This window comes from Helicoverpa armigera, chromosome 27 (assembly GCF_030705265.1).
Source record: "Helicoverpa armigera isolate CAAS_96S chromosome 27, ASM3070526v1, whole genome shotgun sequence".
NCBI lineage: Eukaryota > Metazoa > Arthropoda > Insecta > Lepidoptera > Noctuidae > Helicoverpa > Helicoverpa armigera.
In genome coordinates this window covers 1,460,514-1,476,654 of record NC_087146.1, presented here as the reverse complement: position 1 = coordinate 1,476,654, position 16,141 = coordinate 1,460,514, and the positions used below count along the sequence as shown (strand labels likewise).

Genomic DNA, 16,141 nt, shown 5'->3' with positions numbered 1-16,141 from the left:
ATAGGAATTGGCAAAGGGCGGGTGTTTTGAGGACTGGCTTATGTACTTAACGTCAAAAAGTGCTGATGTTCATGCTACTTTTAATGTCATTAAGTACCTATTCTTTTAGTATTATCCATAAAAAGTTAGGCAAGTAAATAAACCACACACAGGCACTTAGTTTTGTACAAACAATGGACGATTTAGTTCTTCCAAAATGGTGAAGTTACTTAAATATTTTGTAACTCTATTGTTTGACGTTGCAAAAGGGTCAAAATCGCCATGTTTGCTCAAATGAAGTAGGTTATAAAGTAGCATACATCGTGCCAAGTTAAATAAGACAAACGATTTTCAGTAAAATTCCCAACAGTTTACAGTCTATAACTTGAAACACACAGAAATCGCAGAGTACTTATACAGGGTGTTTGGCGCATGGACCGACACAATTTTTTGGGGGATTCGTGAGGCCATGTACTAGTTTTCACTCATAGACCCAATGTCCTATATGTCACTGTATTCGAGATACGATTTTTTTTGTTTGTTTTTAAAAATTACCGGAACTATCACCTTTAAAACGCTATAACTTTTCAGTCTGTTGTCGAATTTACACCAAATCACTTTCATTGCGTTCTCTGATGTATTATTATTCCAAATAAAACATAAATTCATAGCACTAGATGGAAAAAAAATACTTGTTGAGCTTCCAAAGTCTTAAAAATGAAAAAACGTATGAAAAATGTCAAATTCAAAATTAATTATAAAAAAAAGTAAAAGCTTTTATGAACTTCATTTAATAAAAAAAAAATGCCTACTTAATACCCTTTCCAACGATATGCCACATGGGTGTGAAATCATTAATAATGTCGTCACAAACCTAAAGGTACACATTAACCAGTGCCAGGGTAATGAAAACACAAAATGTTTTAAAATGTTTTAATTAAATTTAAGTTATAAATTATGTTCAAAATGACTGCCTCTGTTGCGAATGCATGCACGGCATCTTTTCTAATTTCTACAGTCGTCGTCCTCAGTCGCATTTCTGCTTTCATAATTTCAAAGGCGCAATTTATTCTTTCGATTAAAATTTCTCTTGTGGGTACTTCAGTCGCATACACAATTTCTTTTGCACGGCCCCAGACATAAAAATCCAAGGGCGTCAGGTCTGGTGAACGTGCAGGCCAAGGAATTGGGCCGCCTCTTCCGATCCATGAATTTGGAAAACAGTTGTCCAAATGTTCTCGCACGTCTCGCTGGTAATGTGCTGGACAGCCATCATTTTGGAAAATAATTGGTTCTCCATCTAATACTGGTAATACCAATTCAGGTAAATCTTCGAGTAAAAAATTCAAATAATTTTCTCCGGTCAGGCGCTCTGGTAAGAAATGTGGACCGATCAGGTGTCTTCCAATAACCCCGCCCAAACGTTTACACTAAACTTAGTTTGAAAGGAACTTTGTCTTTTCTTGCGGGATTTTGTCTTTTGCGCCCAATGGTGAAGGTTGTGGAGATTCACAATTCCCTCGTGATTAAAATTGGATTCATCAGTCCACAAAATTCTTTTTAAAAAATTTGTATCATCTACGTCCGTATGCATCATAAATCGGCAAAAATCGAGCCGTCTCCTGTGATCATCATCTATGAGACCTAGAACAATCCATTAAAGACTGGTAAAATTCACTTTTGAATGGCAAAACTAACATAAATTTAAAAGATAAAATTAGAAAAATAAAAGTTACTAGGTATTTATTTGAAAAACGAACCAGTAAAGCTACAAGGATATTTGTAAACGTTTAAAATAAGTGTATGGTTAAAACCATTTTAAAATACAAGTTTTTTGGGTGCAAAATTTCAGCACAATAAGGTCGAAGATAACTGGTTCAAAATTTAGTTTTACGATTTCGCCTGATAAAATAAATAAAGTACTTAACGTACCTTGAACAGAAGTGTAGTGATACGCATGCTTTCCATTTTCCCGAAGAACTGACCAAACTTTCCAAACCGACAAGTGAAGTCTTTCAGCTACAACTCGAATACTTGTCGTTGGATCCTCATCAAAAGCTTGCAAAATGCTTTCATCAATTACAACATTATGTTGCCTCACATTAACGCGAGGCTCTTGGAAATTTATGTTTCCAGTCTCCCTCAGACGTCGATAGGTTGTAGCAAACGTCTCGTGGTGTGGTATACGCCGGTTAGGATAACGCTGCTGGTAAATTCTACGCGCTTCACGAGCGTTACAATTAGCGCTGCCATATGCCAACAACATGTCAGCATACTCTTCGTTGCTGAAGTTAGGCATTGTAACAAGCACGGTGAATACACCAACAGTTTAACAGAAAAGTTCAACAAACAAAACTTAACAAAAACAAACTTTAACAAAAAACAACGAAATAGGAAAACGTGAAATACACGGACACTTCCGATAGCAGAGATAGTCAAATCTCGACTAAACAAGGATCACATAACAAACTCCAACCCAATGATAGACAAAGACAAGAGATATTTTTCATGCGTAAGAAAGAGACAGGCAGTTTACCTGCCAATTACCTGCTTACCATTGTTCTATCAAACGGGTTCGTTGTTAGAGACGTTAGAGTGCGTGTTCGTTCCTGCTCTGATTTTGACGACATTATTAATGATTTCACACCCATGTGGCATATCGTTGGAAAGGGTATTAAGTAGGCAATTTTTTTTTATTAAACGAAGTTCATAAAAGCTTTTACTTTTTTTTATAATTAATTTTGAATTTGACATTTTTCATACGTTTTTTCATTTTTAAGAGTTTGGAAGCTCAACAAGTATTTTTTTTCCATCTAGTGCTATGAATTTATGTTTTATTTGGAATAATAATACATCAGAGAACGCAATGAAAGTGATTTGGTGTAAATTCGACAACAGACTGAAAAGTTATAGCGTTTTAAAGGTGATAGTTCCGGTAATTTTTAAAAACAAACAAAAAAAATCGTATCTCGAATACAGTGACATATAGGACATTGGGTCTATGAGTGAAAACTAGTACATGGCCTCACGAATCCCCCAAAAATTTTTGTCGGTCCATGCGCCAAACACCCTGTATAGGTTCCTATAAATAATGTTGAATAACCTTTTTGACCAATCGATATGTATTTCCTAACAAAAAATCCTACGGGAGTGACTCCACGCACCCAGATAATAAGTAGCGTATAGCCTCCCTCTATAAAATGGACTATCTCACACTGAAAGATTTCTGCAAATCGGTCCAGTAGTTCCTGGCATAGCGCGTCCAAGCCAACTTAAGCTTTATACGCACACAAATATCATACCTATAGCCTTCCTGGATAATTTTTTAAAAGGTGCATTAATTCCTGCAAATAACGGATGTAAACCAACTTTTCAACTTTGTTGTTCGTTTTAATAATTTCTTCAATTTACACGACCTCGCAACAAACCAAATTCAATTTGATATAAGAACAACGTCATGAACGGCCTCTAAGATCAAATATCGCTCAACAATCATGCTTTGTACAGCACACAGGGTACCTTGTTCACTTGATGGTAAATTGCAAACGCTTACAACGTTATTTTAAATTAACGCTTGTATGTGAAATGGGGTAGGTAAGTATGACAAAATGAGAGGAAACATAAGAGCTATTTATTTATATTAACCCGATCAAACTATCGGGTCACTAACTATGGATTTCTATAACGTATCCGATGATCTGCGACTAGAGAGTGAATTTTTACGTAATATGTCTCAATCTCTTTTCGCAAAACAACGGGTACATAGATAACTAGCTTCCGCCCCCGGTTTCGCCCGCGTAGAGTTCGGTTATATCGCTTTTCCAAGAGAATTCCTCAAAAGTTCGGGATAAAAACTATCCTACGTTCTTTCTTTAAGTCAACTCTATCTCTGTACCAAATTTTATTAAAATCAGTTCAGTGGTTTAGTTAGACGTGAAAGCGTAACAGACAAACAGACAGACAGAGTTACTTTCGCATTTATAATATTAGTAGGGATTATAGAAGTAAATAAGTTTGCAGGAAGTTCGTAGTGTGCGTAAGGTCATATTTTTTCTGTCGGCAAGTATCAAATAGATTAAAATTGATATAGTAAACTATCGCGCCTAGATTCTATTGTTACAAACAGTATCAAGTTTATTTGCAGTTTTCAACAAAACAAAATTAATTTGTGGGAAAATGTCCGCTAAATTCTTGTCTGTAGGCATATCGATTTCATGAGAACCGTTAGGGAATGTTATCGTTCAAGGATAAACCCCTTTTAAAGTATCAATATTTGGGGATTTTTAAATAACGTACTGACTTAATTTGTACCATTAATTGACGTTACCTTTTCCCCTATATCACGACATTTTCTGTCAACTTTGACTTCCTATCAATTATCCTATAACTAAATGTAGAGAGACAATTATAAAGCTGAAGAGTTGAAGGTGCTTAACACACGAACTACAGGTCCAATTTGAAAAATCCTTTCAGCTTTAGATAAGCTATTTTTTGAGTAAGACTGTTTATCTGGGTAGGTATGCAAAAATCTCACGGGACGCTGGTAAACGCGATTACCTAGGGTAGGCTAGAATTTAAGGTATAGCTAGTGAGAGAAACATTGTTGTTCAGAAAAAGTATATTTTGGTAAGTAGTTTCTATGTAACTGTGACATACAAACGAAGTGGCTCCATTAATGACGGGTCCGTTCATAAGTTAACGGTTCTTATACCATTTTTACTCAGAAGTCTTATCTCACTAAAAATATAGGAGATGGTGATTCAAACACAACAGAACGCTTGTCAGTTGTAACACTTGTAATATGGGTCAGTTGAATCATCTTTCTTTGTATTTAATTTATTTCTCAGTACATAACATACTATGGCCTGCCTGTCTGACAGTCAAATTGAACTAATTAAAGTAATGACATGATACAGTTGAATATTTAGATCAAACGAATTATTTATTTATTTGAAGATGGTTTGGCGCACAAAGATGATATAGTGAAAGGACTCAAAATTCACACGCCAACAAGGATTGGGTTGGATTGGAATCTATGATATCAAAGGATAAATGAATCCTTACTAAAATTGCGAAAATGAGTTGGTTTATTAACTACACTTTTACGCCAGAAACTAAATAGCTTGAGACGAGGAGTCGATAGATACGCATATAGGTACATAGATAGGCTACTTTTGTGTAGGTTGAGAACTTAGTTCCGATATCAGGTTTAGTAAGGTCAGTTAGAGGAACCTTTAAAGAAACAAAATCAACTCAAATTAATTACAAAAACAATTCCTTAAAAAACAATGGCGCCCTGTCATCGCCATTTCAATTGACATAACATCGTTTACGGTCGCGTTCTCACAATCATCAAAGTAAAGTGTTGGGTTACGAACGCCGCCATAGGCCGTTGGCTTCTGTTGCTTACAATAATGGAATGCGTGGGGAGTGTTCTAGGCGGGTTGGCGCGGGAATTGCAATGTCATATGATTTTGATATTGTGGAGGTTATATTGCCTATTATACATATATAGCCTACTAGAAGCGTTTCCGTGGTTTTACTCGCGTCCCGTGGGAACTACTGCCCGTACCGGGATAAAATATAGCCATGTTACTCGGGAAGAACATTGACAGATTTTTTTTAATCGGTTGAGTAGATTCAGAACCCTAAGGCTACAGAGGAACAAAAAATCTTCTACATATTAGTAAAGAACGCATGAAATTCTTGTAAAATACTTATTATTTTCTTGAAAATAGTGTACATGGAGTTAAACGGGACTATCAGATGTTAACTATGTATGTAGAAACACATATAAAGTGTCTATCATTAAATAAATAAAATCCATCAATTCTCCACTTAGTTTTTTCCTTCTTCTTGTACCTTTATTCATAAACCCAGCAATAATTATTTAAGCTCTTTCTCTTTCATCTCATTACTACCGCATAAAATACCAAAGTCTTATTCCCATGGGCTCCAAAATGTTCTGAGAAAATATCTGTCCAATGCTACTTACATTAATATCAAAGGTACTTTAGGTAATATCGTGACTTTTGGAGTGCATGGGAATATATGCCGTGAATGAGCTCCCACATTATTAAGACATAATTACATTATTAAGTTTATAGTTTTCGTGTGCGTTGTGTTTTTGGCAAATAACTTGATAGTCACTTAGTTGTGTAACTCGATTTTAAGACTTTTTTTGTAAATTCTTAATCTAAATCTCTACTTCTATCTGAATGACGCTTATATTGTCTAGTTGAAATAAAAGTAACTTGATTTTAAGACGTTTTTTGGACCTATATTTTACATACTTATCTGAATGAATCTTAAAAATAACTACCTACATAGTTGGAAAATAATGAATGAACAACATTTAAAGAGCACAGTTAAATAAGACAGGAAGAAAGTCTTTAGTTATTAACAATACAACATAATAAGTATAACAAAGAAAATATATTACAGTTTTAGGACGCAAAAATACAGAAGCACACTGAATTCTCTTACATTAAAATCAACTATGACAATCATAGAACCATGACGATTTCCACAAAACTTCAAATTGTATAAATAACAAAATCTCGACAAGAGCCCATTCTAAAATTCATACGACTAGAAAAAAAATCGCCCACAACATAAATAGGTATATCTCTCAAAAAAAAGTTAATAGGAATTTGGACCAGCATCCCATGGAATTATGGGACCTTTTTGGAAAAAAATTGTTACCTGATGAAGCAAGGGATGGCTTGGTCCATTCAAAGTAGGGATGATACATTTAAATGAAATGAACATTATATGAGAATTTCAAGAGTAGGTAGTAAAGGTAAGTCTGTTACTTCCACGACCAATGTGAACGCAGTTGTGAAAAGAAGAAGAAACTATGAAAGCATAGTCTTTTATCACCAAACGAAACTTTAAGGCGGTTTGGCGATTTCAGACTCGACATAATTTTAACGTTACTTGGACTCACTGGCTGCAAGTCGTGTAGGTATGCACTTTATCATAATCATAACTCCTTGTATCTTGCGTTGAGTCAACATAAAATCCTAATCAGGGTAAGGTCCTAAATGAGCCACGATGCATGAATGTAACCGTCCAGCATTCGACATTAAAACATCATCAACATAAAAATGATAACAGTAGGTACCCAGTGGAAACCCAAAATTACATCCATATTTCATTGGATATCTGGCAATGCAGTCTAACGTCCATTCCCAAATTCTATCAATCTTTTCACTTCGCTTACCAAAGCTATTTTGACATTAGCCCCATACAATTTCAAATTCCTATCTCCATCAAGAAAAACAACACATAGATAGCTAGGATATTGGAAACAACATTCATACCTACACCACATATCTCTCTAGCAAGCAAACTGAAGATAGATCGATTATCGGGATCGACGTTCATACCTGCACCACATACCTTCGACATGCGTGCACCAATGCGGGTTGCAGCTTGCTTGACAGATGATACATTCCGGGAGTTCTTATAAAATTATACAGAATTGTTTATAAAAACTTATAAGTAGTTAACTAACAAACGGGTTTTTGTAAAGGATTGTACTATGGTCAATATGGACGTAGCAACTGGATACATGCGGAAGAAAAAGAGAACTATTATACCCATAGATGTTGGTACCTACTAAAGTTGAATCTATTCTAATATCGAAAAGGTGAAAAGTTTGTTTACTTGACGGACGCTAAGCACAGGACCTACGGTCCTGTTTAAAAAAATCTTTAAATGTTAGACAGCCTATTGATTGTTTCCTTAAATCCACACATGACATTGTTTAAAATGGATTAGTTTTTTAATCCATCTTCAATCCAGCCACTGATGTGGAGCTACTGGGTAACAGTCGGGGATGCCTCAAGGAACTATATTTGGACCAACAATTTTTTTCTTTGCAAAGCCGCGGTATTTCTGAATAAAGTAGCAAGAATATTTTTGCAATCAGTTAAAGAAATACAAATATCTGTTAATCGATAGGTACAACAATCAGGTACAGGAGCCATTACAAACTTCTTCGTTTTAATACTTTATAGACATAATTCTTCACGGCTTTTGAGAAAAAGCTTGTTTGTAGCCATTACTGTTTCATGGTGTTTATCGATTTTTGAATACGATTGTGTTTTATTGTAGCAATCATCTTTAGAAAAGCCTTGTAACTACATATAGGTACCTGTAGTATAATTAATATTTCATTCTTTTTTTTTCGTGGGTAGGCGCGAAAAATAAAAGACGTGTTTTTACTGTGCTCTTAATTAAATATTAATTAAATATTAATTTAATTAGTTGGCAATTTATTTCTTTGCTTTTGGAGGAATATACTAGTTGCTAAAACTTATATAGAGAGGGTGAAGTGTTATGTAAATATTAGCACTTGCACTATACCACCTACCAGCTGATCACTTGCACAAATTTTGACACACTTCCTACAAGCACTAATATGTCACAAATACAACTGGCTGATGTTCACGCAACCCAGAAGAACTTGGAGGAGCTCATCCTAAGTAAGATGTCGGAGATGGAAGCTCAAATCCAGACTGCTAGTCTCCCGAAGTCCAACACCATTGCTAAACTTGCTGAGGAATTTCGTGGTTTCCGTGAGTTGGTGTTTACTATGTTGGGCCTTTTAAAGAACCAGATACAGGAATGCTCCAAGTTGGTTGACGGGTTGGAGATGCGGAGTCGACGGAAGGCACTTATTTTTACTGGGATCCCCGAAGATGACAAGAAGGACTGCAAAGCCCATATTCTTGAGACTCTCCATAATAAATTGTCTCTCAAAGATATCTCAGGAGATAACATCACCATTTGTCATCGGCTCGGAACATCAAATAAGGATCGTCCTCGACCCATATTGGTGAGGTTTGCTGATGTGAGTCAGAAAGCTTCAGTATGGAGAGCCAAAACATCACTGAAGGGATCTTCAATTGCCATTAAGGAGTTCCTGACTCGGACCAGGCAGCTTGTTTTCAGCAAGGCGCGACTGCATTTCGGTATGCGGTTTTCTTGGACCCAAGAAGGAGTCATTAACATCAAAGCTCCTGATGGCAGTCGTCACAAAATATCCTCCCAGGCTGAACTCGATCCATTGCTGGTGAAATACCCCAAGGGTTCTGCGCAACCGCCATCTGCTGCTCGTGGCAAGTCCTAGAATAACGTACTTAGTGTTTAGTATTTGTTTAATTTATTATTGGCTGATTGATAAGGTATAATCTTAATGTGCTTGAAGCAATGTTTACGTACCTTACAATAGCGCTTTCTTATGGTTCGCAACATTTATAAGCAATTTTAAGCATTTTATGTATATATGTATACTTTTCGCTATCAACAATCTCTTCAAAGTTGTGCCTTTTGCTAGTTTTTCTCCTCTTTATCTGTTGTTTTTAGTATCACCTTCAATTTAAAATAATAAGAATATTATATGTCACTACTACTGACTGTCACATCACTGTCACTGACATTATTGACATTGACGTTTCGGTTATGTTCGTACGTTCCGTTGCATGTTGAGTTGTTCCTGCATATTTTTCATTTTGTTAATGTTCACCAAATGTCTTAAACATACCTTTTCTTGTACTTTCATTAGTTAATATAGCTTTATTAGATTTTTCTTGCATTGTTACAGCTGGTGGGTGGTGCAGAGATGTACTTTTGTACTGCGTCACCTTACTGTATAGTTTAGTTTTTTGATTTTATTTTGTGTTTATATTCTATTAGTATATATATATTTTTTTTTTTTTTTTTCTTATGACTTCCAATGATGATTCTTTTCATTCTGCCAATAGTTCTTCTAACTTATCAAACTCAAGCTTTTGCTCCTGTACAGACACTCTTGGTGACTACCTGCGAATGACCTTTAATCAGCACAACCGACATTTGCTCAATATATGTCATATAAATGCTCAGAGTGTGCCTAGTCATTATAATGATTTATACGAAGCATTCTCTGATGCTAACGTTCATGTTGTCCTGGTTTCTGAGAGTTGGCTCAAACCGCATCTCCCTTCCACCAGCTACTCGCTTCCTGGTTTTGTGCTCGTCAGAAATGATAGGATCGGAAAGGGTGGTGGTGGTGTTGCCATTTATCTTAAAAGTAACTTGCCTTTCATAATACGTGCCACCTCACCCCCTGATTTCTGTTCGTCTGCCGAGTACATTTTCCTTGAGGTTTGTGTTAAAGGGGTCAAGGTCCTTATTGGAGTGGTCTATTGTCCTCCTACTGCTGACTACTTTTCTGACCTTGAGACGGCTCTGGAATCCATAGGGTCTGAGTATGAACATCACGTCATCATGGGTGATTTCAACACCAACCTTTTGTCCTCTTCCCATCGTTCCCGTAAACTCCTTCACATCATTGAGTCTGCCAGTCTTCATGTTCTACCACTCCAACCTACTCACTGCAATATTGCAGGTGATGATACTTGGCTAGACTTGATGATTACCTCCGACCCTTCCCTTGTCTCTTCACATGCCCAATATCCTGCTCCTTGTTTTTCCCACCATGACTTGATTCATTTATCCTATCTCCTAAAGCCTCCAAAACCTACTCCTAAGGTTCTGCACATGCGTTGTTTTGCAAAAATGAACATGGATAGGTTACGCGAGGACGCTTCGAGACTTGAGTGGGAAGCTGAAGTAGCCAACGCCTCCTCTGTCGATGATAAAGTAGCGACGCTGAACCGGTTATTGCAAAATCTCTATGACATTCATGCACCAGTTAAGTCGGTGAGAGTTAAGCGTCCGCCAGCTCCATGGATGTCGAGAGGAGTACGTATGGCGATGAGACGGAGAAATCGGGCCTTTCGCAGGTTTAAAAGGGATCGGTCAGAGGAGAATTGGGTTCTGTTCAAATCAGCAAGAAATCGTTGTAACCAGATGATACGTAATGCTAAACGCCGCCACATTCTCGATAATATTACGTCTAGCTCCGCAGCCGATATCTGGAAGTTCCTTGGCTCACTAGGTATCGGTAAGTCACGGCAGTCAGAGTTGCCTAATACGATTGGTTTAGATGAGATCAATTGCCATTTCTCTACCACTTTTAGTTTGGATCGTCAAACCACTCGTCAGACGGTAAACTTTATTGCCAGCCTTCCACATCCTTGCACTGATATCTTTGATTTTTCTCCGGTGTCTGCGGGTGATATCAAAAAGATCATCCTTTCGATAAAGTCCAAGGCCGTGGGCTATGATGATATCAGTCGTAGTATGGTCATCCCGATCCTTGAGTATATACTCCCATCCATCACTGATATAATTAACTACTCCTTATACTCGGGTCAATTCCCTTCCTTGTGGCGTTATGCTTACGTCCGTCCCCTTCCCAAAATTGCAAATCCATCCCTCCCCACCCATTTTAGACCAATTTCAATCCTTCCTTTCCTTTCTAAAGTGCTGGAGGCCTGCGTCCATAAGCAACTGTCGAGCTTCATCCACTTACACAACCTTATTAGCCCGTTGCAATCTGGGTTCAGGCCAGGTCACAGCACTGCTTCGGCACTTCTCAAAGTGACTGGTGACATTAGGGAAGGGATCCAGGACACCAAAGTTACAGCTTTGGTCCTTATTGATTTCTCTAATGCCTTTAATGCCGTCAGTCATGATATCCTAGAATCTATCCTTTCCCATCTTATGATTTCACCCAAGGCTCTGGAATGGTTCTCATCTTATCTTCGTGGGCGCCAGCAAGCTGTTCGAGTTGATGAGACATTGTCTAATTGGCGTGATCTAGTGGCTGGTGTCCCACAAGGCGGTATTCTTTCTCCATTATTATTTTCTATCTTTATTAACTTCATTACTCCTAACCTTCAGTGTGCGTATCATTTGTATGCCGACGATCTTCAGCTTTACACTCAGGCTCGGCCTGAGGATCTGCATATAGCCATTGACAAACTGAATGTAGATTTGTCGGTTATTAATCGATGGTCTAATCAATTCGGGGTGTCAGTAAATCCTTCTAAGTGTCAAGCCATAGTCGTGGGTAGTCCTCGTATGGTAAGTAAGGTGGATATTACGAACTGTCGTCCGATTATCCTAAACGATGTTGTTGTTCCGCTTAGCCTCAATGTGAAGAACCTGGGTCTTTATATGGACAGTACGCTTAGTTGGCAAACTCAGGTCGCTAGTGTGAGTAAGCGTGTAATTGGAACCTTACGTCATCTAAATCGGTTAAGAAACTTTTTGCCGCCGAAAACCAAAGCAATGCTTGTGCAGTCCCTAATATTTCCTATTATCGACTATGGTGACGTGTGTTACTTCGACCTCAATGCGGACTTGCTCAACAAACTTGATCGGCTTATCAACAACTGCATAAGATTCGTCTTCAACCTGCGGAAGTACGATCATGTTTCTGAGTATAGGACGCAATTGAAATGGATGTCCATTCGTCAGAGAAGATCGATGCGTGCCTTGACGACCCTTTACTCTTTACTTAACTCTCCTCCCCTCCTATCTAATTCCTCATTTTCAATACCGTTGCTCCGGTCATTCCAAAAATCTTCGCTCTTCTCACAATCTTCTTCTTCACTGTCCTTCTCATACTTCTGACACTATCCACTCTTCTTTTCACATTCAAGCTATTCTTCTGTGGAATGCGCTGCCCTCAGAAACCAGGAAGTCACCCAGCAAACAATCTTTCAAGAGTGCTGTGCGGAAGTACTTGCTTAAGAAATCGTTGGCAGAATCATCATCATAATAATTTATTGGTATATTATATGTATATATGTATGTATATATGTATGTATGTATGTATTTATTGTTATTTGTATTAATATTGTTGTATCTAATCAGTATTTAGTGTTTTATTCATCTTTAAGTTTTCGGTTTATTTTCTAATGCACCTACCATGTTTTTCTCTGCATCACCCTAAGGTTGACTGGAAAGAATGCCTATGGCATTAAGTCCGCCTATGTAATGTTTTTGTTGCATAAAGTTTAAATAAATAAATAAATAAATCATCAGTCTTTCTTTATTTTCCCACTGCAGGGCTGAAGGCTCTTCTCATACAGAGAAGAAATGAGCGTTAATCGTCTCGCTTGCTCGATGCGGATGGCCGATTTCAGACTCAAAGTCCGTCAAAGTTGTTTTCCTTTACTTTTACTCACTTATTGGTGTCCAAGATAAACTTAGAAAGTACATACATATAACTTAGAAAAGTTACATTGGCAGGTACCTACTTGCCAAACCTGGAATCTGAACCCTTCTTGAGAGGCTGGTGCCTTAACCATTAGGAACCTACCACACCACCACGAAATCTTGCGTGATCGGGATAGCATTTCCTAGCATAAAGTAACCAACTAGGTACCTACTTCAATTACATAAATCTTTTTCTTCAAGGATCAATAAAAGCTCCAAAAGTAACATTCTCTAAACATTACACCTACCAGCAATAGAAAAAAAACACGACGTTCATCCTAATAAATAAAACCAGTCAGTCCCCTAACGTCTATTTGAGACTTAATTTATAGCAACGACAGACGAGTAGCGGTCTAAATTGCAAGCAAGCATAAAGGGTGCCTAAGACTTAACACGAGAGGTCAATGGTTATCTCGCAAAGGTCAATTGTTAATTCAGAATAAACCGTTGTTCTGTTGACATTCTGTCCGTTAGCTAACTTCTACTACGATGAATTAAGTTAATTGTATTGTTAAGAATAGTTTTAGTTATTAAAAACATTATTCTCAGTAAATTATGAAGTTAGATCAACTACAAATTCCATCGTGTCAAAAAAATGCATGGCATTTTAGCGCCCACTCGATTTTTTTTTTTAACAAAAAAAATTGAGGCAAAGATCCGAACACTTAACATCCTCGTTACCGGTTGGCCTAACAACTAACGAAATTTTATGCCGCTTACTTTCAAAACTAGTTTACGTTGTTCTTTGTTCTTCACCGGTCATACAAAATCACACGGCCAGCTTCAAAAACTAAGTTTTACAAACAAATTTTTAACTCAAAACTTACCATAAAAGTTTTGAAATCACAAAATCCTGTTCTCAACACACCTTTTGCACTGCACACAACAATTTTGAATTTCGAAACTGATTTTATCGAGAACACATGTCAAACGGGCCACGATCGTACACTCACTGACTTATTTCACAAAGATAAACATTTATTTGTGCATTTTTCATTGAAAACTTACTATTTAAGTTACAAAACTATAAAAAGTATTTATTAAGACGCGTACGGACCGCGCCGCGTCGCATTTTCACTGGATTTGACTCGAGTTAAAGATATTTTTACCTGTGATGGCAAAAAAAGTTTTGTTCGTACGCGGAGCTTAATTGATTTACACAAGCAATATTCAACCTTACTCGCTGAACTTACAATCTACTTTCACTTGCGGGTAATAAATTGCATTAGTGTGACCATAGTTGTAGAATTCAACACTCGAATTTCAATCGTATTTTCAAGATTTAAAGTTGATTTTTCCTTGTTTGTAATTCCAAAAGCTTCGTCTTGAATCGTATGCTTGTAGATATATGGTGGGCACTTGGTTCGTAACTAAGTTTCTAAAAGTTTTTTACGGCCATCTTGAAATTTATTTTTTCATTAACTTTGATGGACAATGCTTCCAATCATTGTCATTAGGAGAGAGAGATAGTTAAAGGAGATTTTTTTATTCGAAAAGTTGTAAGTTAATACATAGTTAAAAAGTTGAAATATAGTTCGACGTAGGTAATGTACCTAATCATTAAAGTTAAGTAATTTAATTCACATTTGTTGAAGACAAATACTGTGAAAAAGTTCGCAATGTCCAAATAATCAAGTGTTAAGTAAAACTTACGTTTTTAATCACAAAAGCAGACTGATTAATTAATGGTATTAATGAATTAGGCACATCGCATAATTACCTACTAGAGATTTATAAATGTATACGGCCATATGTGCGTACCTACCTTCCTACCCTACATAATTGTCTTTCTTACAAATCCATCTACCTGCTCCTTTAAGAAAACCATTATTCTTACCGACTTACACTTTCCCACATCTGCACAAAAGCCTTCTCACACAGAGAAGGCATGAAACGATCACCACGCTTATACTTACATAGTACACAGATAAATAAATAAATATAAAGATTTCATTGTATTGTATCTCTTTTTATATAATAGTAACAACGGATTGCCGAACATCCGCAGTTTTGTGTTAAAAATACCAGAAACCATCAATCTATGTCGTGTTATATGGGACAGATCTCCCGCTGTGGTAGATATTAATGGCGTTTGTACCTATTTAGAATTTTAGCTAGGAATAGTCTATTTGACGTGTAATATGAGTTGGTTGTTGATACCACTAGATACCTAGGTATACCGATATTTTTCTTATCCCACATCTTTGGAAGCATCTTTAGCCTTTCTCTAAATGGACCAATTTATTTTTCAATTAATCGCAGCTGTAGTTCCTCAGGTTAAAACCAAACAAACAAATTCTTCAGCCTTACCTATTGATATCAATAGGACACAATGCCTATGTAAAATCTGCAAATACGTAGAATCATGGGATACATATTGAAAATGAAAGAATGTTGATCCTATACCTATCTAGTTACCTAACTGCTTATCAAAAACGTTTAATAAACAACGAAATTACCACGTCAACAAAAAAAAAAAACGCAACCGAATTAAAAACCCTATTTTTTAAAAAGTCTGAAAAAACACCACCTTTCCATTTCCACGTAGGTACTAGACTTAAAAACTTTGAGAACCTCCCGCCAGGACCCGTGGCAGAGCAAACAGGTTTTAAGTAGAAATAATAACTGGCAGCGTGATACGAATTAAACCGTTCCCAATGCTATGCTATCTACTGAGCGGTGATCATGGATGAAACGTCAGCTGCTGAGGTAATCGCGAATATCGCATTTATATAGTTAGGAGGTAATCTTAGCTGATATCGGAAAGTTCAATAATTGTTAATGAGTTTTTAGGTGCCCTAAAGGCTCTGAAACTCATCGTCGAGCTAATCTAAGCTCATGTTGTAACGCTATCATCATTTGTCTAGCCTTTTCCCAACTATGTTGGTGTCGGCTTCCAGTCTGACCAAATGCATCTGATTACCAGTGTGTCATATGGAGCAACAGCATATATGTCTTCCTCACTCACTCAACCCATTTATATCTACGGGATTTCCCTTGATTAGATTGACAGACTGGCTGGCTTCTGACTCTGACTACC

The 16,141-nt window shown here is 37.0% G+C and overlaps 1 protein-coding gene and 1 long non-coding RNA gene across 3 annotated transcripts in view; both read right to left on the bottom strand.

Annotated features, from left to right (window-relative positions):
* Positions 1-1,392, bottom strand: part of LOC135118962 (uncharacterized) — a 115,599-nt gene extending 114,207 nt beyond the window's left edge. The window contains exon 1 of the long non-coding RNA XR_010277888.1: positions 392-1,392. This is a non-coding gene — a long non-coding RNA (uncharacterized LOC135118962). The remainder of the gene's footprint in view (positions 1-391) is intronic.
* LOC110379917 (uncharacterized) overlaps positions 1-14,199 on the bottom strand; it is a 49,392-nt gene extending 35,193 nt beyond the window's left edge. For both annotated transcript variants that reach the window (XM_064042192.1, XM_064042193.1), the window contains exon 1: positions 13,929-14,199. The gene's annotated coding sequence lies outside the window, so the exon portion shown is untranslated. The remainder of the gene's footprint in view (positions 1-13,928) is intronic.
* Between the last annotated feature and the right edge of the window lie 1,942 nt (positions 14,200-16,141).